The following is a 12,147-nucleotide window of genomic DNA, read 5'->3' as shown; positions in this document are numbered from 1 at the left end:
TTGTGCCGTTCAGTTACGTATTGCTTATCAATTTGCTGCTATCATTTGATTCTGAGCTGGAACTTGGTATGGGTTCTATTAAATTTAATTTTGTACATTTTATCGTTATTAATATTTGTATTATTAATTCTGTCTCATTTCTTTTATTCTATTACAGCTTCTACTTTTAAAATGGATCATAAAAATGACTTATCAAGACTTGATCTCAAAGGCAATTTAGCTATATTAAAACGGTCTGTAGCAGTTATAGAAGGAAAATTATCAATTTATTAAAATTGAAAAATAGCGTACTGATGTTTCTAAAACTTTTCCAACCAAACTTTCGGTATGAACAAAGACCACATTTAATATTAACATAATATAATAATGTTTGTTCTGTTCACTTGGCACTAAAAATTCATAGTCATTTTCTTGTACAATCATATCTTTTTTTATATATGTAACTTTCTTCATCATTTTTGTACATTAATCTGATTGAGGAATTTCTACTGTCTGCAAATTCTCTTAGTCTTCTTTTATAATAATCTTCTAAAGCTGTACTAGTTAAATCTATTAAAGCTAACACATTGTACGCTTTACTCTACCTAAAACATGATCTTTATAAAGTCTAACTGCTACTTCACAGTAATTGTTAGTTACATGACCTCTAGAATAACTGTCCCTAAAACATATACACCATTTTCTTTATATGTCCAATAATTACACAAATATTTTGTCCATTGAAACTCTTCATTTCCAACCTTTTTTGTAAGCATTTTCTGCATCAATTATATTATCGGCATATAAAATGTTTTGAAATAATTTCATTAATGGTTTACGTTTTCAATAGGAATTTTATGAGCTGAATCCACAACCATCGCCAAACTGCTTGCAAGACATGGAATGTACAAAGTAACGTGTTACTCTTTGGCAAACATTATTGATGGCATTAATTTCAGCCTGAGCTTTGATCAGTAAATAATTGGGATATCCCTGTCCACAAAAACTTTCTAGAACAGCTTCATTTATTAATTTAAATCCTTGACAATAACACTCTCATACGTTTGACCTTTTGTTAAAATGATGGCTAAAGGCACTGCCCCTGCAGAACTTGGGCACATAAATGTTATTGAATGATTCAAAGGATCACATGCACTTGTGCTGTCAGCAACAAATATTATTTCTTTTGCCTCTTTCATTTGATGAGCTCTTCTCATAATGGTGTTATAACAATTACAGCAAATGGATTTCTTTGAATAAAACAGTAATGCCATTTACTGAATATTTCTTGTTTTTCTTTTAATTTCTATATTAAAATTAAATAATAAAGCTACATTAATATGTATGCTAAGCGCCTTACTCATTTGTATCATCTGTATCTAATATTATGTAAGTATACTATTCTTTATTGCTATAATTGGATATTTACCTCAATTAATCCATCACCTACGTGGACCTAAATTCAAACTTCTCAAATATCGTGCCAATAACGAACCGTGAACATGGATTAATGCCTCCATTAGCAAAATGTTCAATGTGAAATCCTCTTTTAACTCCAATAATTGTTCATGATATTTTGTGATTAGTTATACCATTCCAGAATCAAAATACTCATAAAACATATTTTTACATCATCACCAGCCGGAATAAATCTGAGACTTTCAGCAGATTTTATAGTATGGGTATGATGATTATATATTCTATACAACATACTAAACCTTTCTGTAATATAAATATACATATTTATTGTAATGCTTGTTATTATTATTGTGTTATTCCAATTATTAGTGTTGTTGTTTCGTCACATCATTGGTGAAATATTGTCAGGCATATTGTTTAATACTATACCAAAACAGTGTAATACAATATAGTCTGTGTATTTGTTAATAAATAATAAACAAGTGGTAATTTTATATTTTTCTATGTAACATACTAAACCTTTCTGTTACCAGTTTATATCACAAGTTAAAAACATGAAGAAGAATACAAAAACAATCAGAACAAACAAATCATTATTCAAGATATCAAAACACAAAACCAATATTCAAAATACAAATGTCAATAAACGTAATACATATAAGGCTGTCAGAATCATCCGAATTACTCTTTTTTCCCCTATCTTCCCGTAGTTGGTAGAAGGAGCACCGGAAGGTATAACCGATCTTCATACGGTGTTCACAAAACCGTATAGCTACCGAACATTTGTTTCAAATTACAGTGTAATACAATAAAGACTGTATAATACAGTCTGAATATTTGTTAGTAAAAATTAACACAAATTTAAAGTACCAATTTATTTAATAAATTTATTTTTATCAGTCACATAACATAAATTGTTTACATTTAAAATCTTAGAAATGTTATGGCCTTATTTTACTATGACTTTCAATCAATCTGTAAAATGTAGAATTAATTTTATTTCACAAATTCAACATATTTGAGTCTGCAAAAACTAATTGCAAAATTAAAATTAAAATAGTATCAGAATAATATATTACCATACATGATCTGGACAAATTCACAAGCTAAACAAAGACAAAAATTATTATGAGTTTAATTGAATTTATAAATACCTTAATAAATGGATCTTTCTTCCTTGTAGATACTGTGTCAGTTTAATAACAGCCTTAACATTAGCTGGACTTCAGCATTTCGAAAGGCCTTTTGATTTTCAGATATACTAGGCTTCTGAAATCCACTATGTTGACAAACAAACTTTTTCTAAAAATGTTTAAAGATGGTTTTAGTTAAGATTTCTATAACATAAATAGTTGTAAATACAATATAAAATACTTACGAACACAATTCGCTGCCCTTTTGGAACACTAGTTCGAACGTTTCCAATTTAAATAATTTAGTTTACCAAGCTGTACACATTGATATTATTATTATTATTATTAGTAATGTCTGGATAAATATAAGTAATATTTGCATTGTCATCTTTGTTGTTCATATTTAAATGATGGATACGTCATTTATTAAATAATTAAAATGTTAATTAACAAATCTATTCTAATGAAAAATATCAAATTTGAAAACATTGATAATTTTATCATGTTATCCAAATGTAATAGGACCAATGAGCTCTCTATTTCTATGGGTCTCTAGCAATGTAATGGGTTTGCTTATATGCTGCCTGGTAGGTCTTACTACAATGCTGGTAAAGGAATGGGTGTTCGTTCGTTGTTCGCGTGGCCTTTAAGGTGCCTTTTCGGCGGTACATTACTCCGGTCCCGTGTTCTGTGACAAATTTCAACAGATAGATACCGTGTTCTGTGACAAGGACAGCACAAACACCGAAAGTGCACAAATAATAATATAATAATCAATATCAGAATATAAGTTATACGATAATAAGTAATAATAAGAATAAGAATAAATATAATAACAATAAAAGGATTATACCGTGACCAAGAGATTTGGGCGATATGGCGTACACAAATATTAAACACATAATTTATATGAATGTTAGGATTAGAAAAATTGCATTAACTATTTTAAATACCGATATTAAAAATTTATTTACAAAACTAATCATGATTTAACGTCCATGAACTTATTTACCACTTTACCCAAACAAAATCAAAAGTATGCCAAAAAATAGCGAATAATTAGCAAGTAATAGCAAGTTGATTTTCAAAATTAGCAAGTCATTTTCATATTTTATATAATTAATTTTTAATTGGGTGGGCCAAGTTCAGGTAGCCCATCCACTTTTTCCAATCCACTCAAAACTATGCCATAAAATAGCTAATAATTAGCAAGTAATAGCAAGTTGGTTTTCAAAATTAGCAAGTAAATTTTCAGTGTAATTTAAAATTTACCAGATTAGTAAGTTCAGGAGTAGCCCACCCACTTTTACAATCCACTCAAAACTATGTAAAAATAGCTAATAATTAGCAAGTAATGAAGTTGGTTTTCTAGAATAGCAAGTAAATTTGCAATTAGCAATTTAAATTTACACCGGGTGCCAAGTTCAGGTAGCCCACCCCCTTTATCCGATCACTCCAAAATTATAACAAAAATAGCTAATAATTAGCAAGTAATAGCAAGTTGGTTTCAGAATTAGCAAGTAATTTGCATTTAGCAATTTAAATTCAATTTTAACATTAGTTTGTTTTCTTTTATAAAAATTTATGACCAATATATAATCCTCTCATTGTAAACAAAATAATAATAATCAAAATTTTAATTAACGGTTATACCTAAGAAAAAAATTAGTTCGTCTCCCTAGAAAACTTAGTAATATTTATTTCATAATATTTATGAATATGTCATATTGAATAAATCGATACATTTAGGAATTAAGCACATGAAAAGTATTAAATTAATTGTTAGGTAGTTTATTTATTGTATATGAGTTTGTGAAGATACCCCCGCCGCACACCAATGTCATCGAGTCGATAAATTGAAGAGCGTATAATAAAAATAATATGAGTTGTTCATAGACAATACAATTCCATACTAAGTAATAACACATTATATTTTTATCAAATATTAATTTCGGACGTGTCAATATTATAATATTGATACAACTGAAATTCTATTTTTAAATCTAATTTAAAATATTTTTCTCGACTTATTGTTTGGGTTATATTTATATGTATATTTAATATGTTTAGTCTTGTTATTATGATATTTATATCTTATTGTATCGTCATTGATCTTAATAACGATAAAGTAAAAACAACTCATTTGTATTACAATTTTCGATATGAATGTTTGATGCAATTACGTTACTTATAATTTTGGTTATTTTATATCATTTTCGTTTGCTCACCGTCTTGAGAAAATGGACAATAAAAAAGTAAGTTATCATTAATTGTTTATAAATTATTTATCTTTAATAAATTTAGAAGTAAGAAAATAATAAAGAAATTATCATAACTTATAAGCTTTGACAATAATTTAATAATTAATAATATGTACACTGTTTGATTTGTATTTAAGTGTATATAGGAAAGGTAAGTGGCGAAAATTTAGGCAACTGCCCCTTTAATTTGGTAGGTAGGTGAGCAAAAAAATGAATAATCATAAAAATCAAAATCAAAATCAATAATAAAATAAACAATAAATCAATTATTATTAATTATAGAACTCATAAAAGTATAAAACCATTTACCGCCAAAAGTATCTGTCATCATTATCGTTTACCAGGAAATTAATAATTTTGATCCATAAGGTATATGGTCCTATTTCCACCATTAAATCTTTAAATCTAGAATTCATAGTCGACCAACGACCAGGATCATTAAAATTAATGTAAAGTTCATTATTTTCTTGGCTAATTATAGGTTAAATAGTTATTAAAACAATATAATTTGTACCTAAATAATTAATTTTTAAATAAATAATATGTGTTACAGTGTTTAAATTATTGTAGTAGGTCTCCGATAAATATACTGTTAAGGTAGTAGATAAGTCACTCACGAAATGAATACCGTATTATAGATTTTAATACTAAGATAAATCATTTAAATCATTGTATACAGATATACATTAAATAAATAATAAAAAAAAAAAAAAAATAGAAGGAGAATGCAAAAATGTAAAAAAATGTGCTAACTTGAAGATTTAAAATATTTTATTGTTTAAGATATAATAATAAAAAAAAAAAATGATTATCTATACAATTTTAGAAAAATATTTACCTACTTGGTTTAAATAATAAAATGTATAGAAAATATAAAAAAACATTTAAAGATTAATTAACAATCAAGTACAGATCATAATCATATCATTATGATTTACGCTTAATATACATTTATACCCATTAATATTAAACATATGGATGCTGTCATAGGTTACCTATATAAAAGTTCCTAGTAAAATATATGTAATACACTAATACGATTGCAGATAATCACAACATCATTAAATATTTTTTTTTATGTTATTAAAATGTTAACTTAATGTTAGATCTTTTTTCCTGATGTTTCCGTTTTTATTTAGTATAGTTTGACTTCAAAATTTTGATTTCAGGCAAGCCCTATTTTTATATGTAATACGACACACAATGTGCACCACGAATGTACAAATATGCACTACGATTTGAACGTGTATGAATTACGGTCTATAAAAAAAAAATTAAATAATATACCAGCTACTAGAAAATATGAGTATTTCCTGAATTTTTTAAATTTAAATTATATTGAATTATAATTTCTTTCTATTAATTTTCAAACATTGTTATCAGTTAAAAGCATTTTGTTGTTTTATTAAATCATTATATATATATATATATATATAATATTTCTTTTTCCAAGACAGTAGCAAGAATCAAATTTTCGTTTAAAGCAGTATAATTAAGGGTGTGGTTCAAAATTTTACAAATAATAGGGCCTGATTTAAGGGTGTACCTTTGCACCTCACATAGAAAATAAATTAATTTGGGGTTAAGCAGTAGGTTATAAAATCTAATTTTGAAGTTACAAAGTATTACGAATTGGTTACTAATTTTTTAGGATGGTTTAACTTCGACATTTTTAATTTGAGGTGCCAGGCTGATGGATCTGTATGATAAACGCTGCTGCTCGCGTCAGTACGTTTGTGTATTTGGCATATTTACTTAATCTATATTATTTACTTTTAAAATTAGACAATAATCAATAAAACGTTTATTAAAATATTAATAAAAATATTTGGCTTATATGCCCAATTTTCATTAAAAAAATAGGTTAAAGTGTAAAAATATCTCAATAAGTTTAGAAATCTAAAATAGTACTAAAGCCTAAAAAATCTCGAAATATGCAAAATTAAATTTTTAATTTCAGTTCTCTGAATTATGAAATAAATTTTAAACTTACTCTGATATTTCTTAAGCATTTTTTTAATAAATAAACAAATGCAATAAACTTCCAACTTTGATTATTATTACTAAATGATATATTTTCTCAAAATTTGAATTTAACATGATTATAAAATACGCTATGTGTTTAATGAAATAGAATTTTAACATAAGCTTAACATGAAATTGATGTTTACTGGTAATTTTGTATTAATCTAATATTAAGTATACCTCAATATAAATACAACTTCACTAATAATTTCTATTAATTTATTAATTATCATTATAAATTATGTTTATTAGTTATTTTTCATAAAAATTATTTTTAAAAGTAATGTATATTAATAGTTAATAAAATATTTTCATAATAGTGATTAATAATAAATAAATCAGCAGTTTTATATCCTTTTTTTACCTCCTAAGTGATATGCTATTTTGGATATTGGCCCCATTTCACGTACCAAGGTGTAGAAGTTGGTTCTATGATTAATAAAAATAAAATAACAAAATAATGAAAATTTTTAAATAAACAAAATTTTTAATTTTATAGCCTCGTGGTCCTAAACCTAAAATACCGCATGATGATGTTTTTAAAGTACTGGAGGACGCTTGTGATGAACTATTTGATTCTAATGGGAACTTAATGCCTTACACTTCTAATATTTGGTCTAATATTTGCAACGATTTGGATGGTAAAATAACCACACATAACTTATACATATCTGTATATCAGGATCGCCATTCATGGTTAACACGTTTGAAAAATAGTAGACATTTTCCAATTTTGCAACAGCCATCTATAATTGATAAAAATAAATCAGATGATGAAAGTTTAAAATCATCAATACTTAATTCTTCATTTAATATAAAAAAAAATATTAAATGTTTCAGTATTGACATTTCTTACCGTAAATTTATTAAAATGAAACCAACTACCATTATGTATGGGAAAAAAAATAAAAAAAAGGCGTATACTACATTAAAGCCAGGTGTCTGGACAAACATAATTAATGACGAGTTTCTGAAGAATTATAAAATGCCATGTATATACATTTACAAAAGATGCCGTGTATCTAATTCTTCAAGTTCTAAGCATTATCTTACATTTCAAGGAAAATGTAAGGATTGCGGGGTATATTTACATGGTTGGTCAGATCGCAAACCTCAAGAAGGGTTTCCGTTAAAGCTATTCATAGAAACTGAGGATACGAGGGATTCTTGGGAAGAACATTATTCAAAAAGACCCCTGAACGGATACAAACGATCAATTGTCGGAAAATCATTATCCAAAGATACTGCCGGAAATTGGCGAAGACAAGCTGTTTCATCTATTGAATTTGGTGATCATTTACCGCCCAATATTTATAACAATTCTGTACTATGGAAGTGTAAACAGCAGTTTATAGACAATTCTTTAGGAATCACAGAAAACTGTCCAATAAATTCACTTATTGAACTAAAGTATGGGAAATATGCAGGCTCAATCCATACAATATCTGCAGCTAAACTATTTATTTTATATTGGACACCTTCGCAACTCGTTATATATAAGCACGTTCAAAAATCGTACTGCCGTTTATCGATTGATGCAACAGGAGGTTTGATAAAAAAAATAAATAGAACAAAACAAGGTATTTTATCAGGTCACATATTTTTATACGAAGCAGTGTTAAATACAAATAGTTATCAAGTTCCAGTTACACAAATGGTAAGTGAGCAACATGATACGCTTACCATTTTTTACTGGTTAGCACAATGGCTTAAAGACGGTGTCCCCATACCACAAGAAACTACATGTGATTATTCTAGAGCATTGCTAGGTGCAATTTCGAGAGCATTTTGTAATGGAATCACACTAAACAATTATGTAGAGAAATGTTTCAAAATTTTGTACTACAAATCTAATAACTTACCTGCATGTTACATCCGAATTGACATAGCTCATATAGTTAAACTAGTTTGTCGCTGGAAATGTTTAACAGGCACAAAAAATTACCGCTTAAAAGAATTTTATGTTAGATGTGTTATGTTGTTGATTCGAGCAAATTGTTTAGAAGAATTTGAAAATGTTTTACTAGATATATTAACAGTATCTATAAGCCAAACCGAGGGTGAACAAATAGGAAGTTCTAATAAATGTCCAGCTGAGGAAGCCAGAATACGGTTACTCAACAATATAAGAGGCACCACGATCAATGAAAATGATATGTCAAAATATATTTTGGATAACAAAAGTAGTTTATTTTCAGATGATTCAGATGAGGAAATTGATGTATTTAATACAAACGTACAAAAAAATTCAAAAATTAATGAATTTTTGAATAGAATAAAATCCAAGAGTATTTCTTACTCATTAGTAGAAGGTGATAGAATCAGTCCATATTATTTACCTGAATTCGCAAAAAATGTATTAAGATTATGCAAAGACTTTCCATTATGGTCAAATATTATGTGTTTGATTTTTAAATCTCCCTACATAAATGCATCATCTGCATCAGTTGAAGGGGATTTTGCCTTACTTAAAAATAATATACTGAAACACAAAACAACGCCCATGGCAGTTGATCGTTTTATAGTCACACATATTATGAATATTGAGAGTTCAATGAAAATTGCGCGTAATTATCAACTCGAAGATTATAAAACTAGTAGTATTATTGAAATAAAGGAAAATAAGATCAAACCGATTGAAGAAACCGATAAACCTTTAACACCAATGTCACCAGCATGGTCATTTGGAAGTCAAACTGCTGTTGATTTAACGGAGATTGAGTGTAATTATGAAATAAATCATCCAGATTTCAGTGAAAGTATGAACGTAAATATAGAACCCAATCAACTAATAACACCAATAATGTCACCAGCATGTTCATTTGGAAGTCTGACTGCTGAAAATTTAACAGAGATTGAGAACAAAAATGAAATAATTCAACAAGATTTTAGTGACAATATTAATAAATGCAACAACAACGAAAAATATGATTATAATCAACAAAACTTAACATCAAGTTTATCAAGTTTATCACCGACTTATTCATTTGACAGTGTATCAACAGTAGATGAAGAAGAACAATGGGGAGGCTATAAAACGATTAAAACTGGACCAATAAAAAACTCAACCAATAACGTAATGAATATGGGAAAAAATAGGAAAAGACAAACGAAATTCACAGATACATGTCCTGAAATTGATCGTATATTAAATAAATCCCGAATGCGATCTCATTTAACATCAATTATATTAAATGGGAATATAGCTCCATTGTGTACATTTAACAAAAAAACATATGTAGTTAGTAATACTTGTCCATTTGATTCCGTAATAGTAGCGATAGCCGTTGCATATATAGACTACAAAAAATACGCTGCATATATAAATGAGACAAAGAATGAATTTTTAAATCTTGCTAAAGAGCTTGGCCTACATGGTTCATCAAAATCAACTTATAACCAGAGATTAAAATTACTTCTTCCATATTTTGATATTTCTACATGCATTCCCACAGTAAGCACTCTTAATGTTGAATGCAATGTCATTAAAGTTATCCAAGATTATTTAAAAGACGATCCAAGTTCCATTCATACTACAATGTGTTCAAATACAAATTGCTCCAAGGAAAACAAAACAAGAAACTCAGCCACAATTATATTAAATAAATTAAATGAAATTCATTCTAAAGGTTTTTCTTATCTTCAAAATTTACTACAAAAATATTTACAACTAAAGACCATGCCATGTTCAAATAATAAATGCAACGGTATATTAAGCACAAGCATAAATCTGGGAAATCACTTTTTTATTGAAGCTGATACACTATCAAATTCGACAACATATTTAAGTTATTTAAGTGACATCCCAATAAAAATAGATTTAAACCTAAAAAAGTAAGCATAAAAAACATGTATATATTTATAATCAGTAGCGCCCACATTGAATACCGACCCAGTGCAAATGCATTAATTTGACAAGGATTCTGGGGCTTATATAAAAAAAAATGGCTATGGATTTACAGAATTTTTAAATTTATTTAAGAAAAACATGAAATAGAAGAAATTGTTTTTTGTATTCTAGCTTAGAAATTATAACATTAATAAAAAAATTATTTGAATCAAACATCAAAAAAAAAATTTGGGGGTCTGATAATATTATAACTGCACTGGTTCATGGAAAATCTGTGAACGCTACTGACAATAATGGTAAATTATTTAAAATTATTATGAAAAATTATTTTTTAGATATACATTGGTTGCAATTATCCACTATGTATCATTCCATTATATTACATATATTAGACGTGCTCACGGAAAATGGGAGATACATAATGATTTACAGCAAAAAATTAAAAAAATCAAAAGTATTGATAAAATTAAAGTAAATCCACATTTAATATTGTATATTGAAACAAACTATTAATTTCAAATATCATTTTTTAATTTTTTTTTTTTAAACCTTAGTTTTTAATTTAACCCTTTCAGGCCTAAGAGTAGAATTTCAAAACAAAAACATTTTTTTTTTGCTTAAATTTTTTAATTAATATGTAACTAACAATAGTAATTACTTTACTTAAATTATATTTTTATTCATGTACAATAAATAAACTACCTAACAATTAATTTAATACTTTTCATGTGCTTAATTCCTAAATGTATCGATTTATTCAATATGACATATTCATAAATATTATAGTAAGTACCTATGGAAAATTATGTAGGTACTATAGAGAGCACTGAGCAAATAAGAAAATAACAGTATGATATTTGCAGCAACCCGTTTACACTGATGATGATTAGTTGGTGGCTAGTAGTGTTATATTAGGTACCTAAATGCAAATTAAATATGAAAATTAAAAAATTAAAAACCAATAAATATACATAACTAGTTAATTTATACCTCAACGTGGTCAGCTCAGGGGCGTCCCTAAACAGTTTTCTAGGGAAACGAACTAATTTTTTTCTTAGGTATAACCGTTAATTAAAATTTTGATTATTATTATTTGTTTACAATGAGATGGGGATTATGACATACAAATTTTTATGGGGAGGGGACGAAAATAAACTAATGTTAAAATTGAATTTTAAATTGCTAAATGCAAATTTACTTGCTAATTTCGAAAACCAACTTGCTATTACTTGCTAATTATTAGCTATTTTTTGTTATAATTTTGGAGTGGATCGATAAAGGTACACCAGTTTAATTCACCCGGTGTAAATTTTAATTGCTAATTAAAATTTACTTGCTAATTTAGAAACCAACTTCATATTACTTGCTAATATTAGCTATTTTGGCTAGTTTGAGTGGGATCGTAAAGGGTGGGCTTACCTGAACTTGGCTCCACCTGGAAAATTTTAAAGTAATACGTAACTGGAACTGAAGCATCAGA

The 12,147-nt window shown here is 27.3% G+C and overlaps 2 pseudogenes; both read right to left on the bottom strand.

Moving 5' to 3' along the window:
• Nucleotides 1–166: 166 nt before the first annotated feature.
• Nucleotides 167–1,690, bottom strand: LOC112591768 (annotated as a pseudogene).
• A 674-nt stretch (nucleotides 1,691–2,364) lies between these two features.
• Nucleotides 2,365–2,932, bottom strand: LOC112591767 (annotated as a pseudogene).
• Between the last annotated feature and the right edge of the window lie 9,215 nt (nucleotides 2,933–12,147).

Source organism: Melanaphis sacchari, unplaced genomic scaffold (genome assembly GCF_002803265.2).
Source record: "Melanaphis sacchari strain LSU unplaced genomic scaffold, SCAv2.0 Contig1433_pilon_pilon, whole genome shotgun sequence".
Taxonomy (NCBI): Eukaryota; Metazoa; Arthropoda; class Insecta; order Hemiptera; family Aphididae; genus Melanaphis; species Melanaphis sacchari.
The sequence above is the reverse complement of the archived record's forward strand: the minus strand, read 5'-3'. Positions and strand labels throughout refer to the sequence as shown.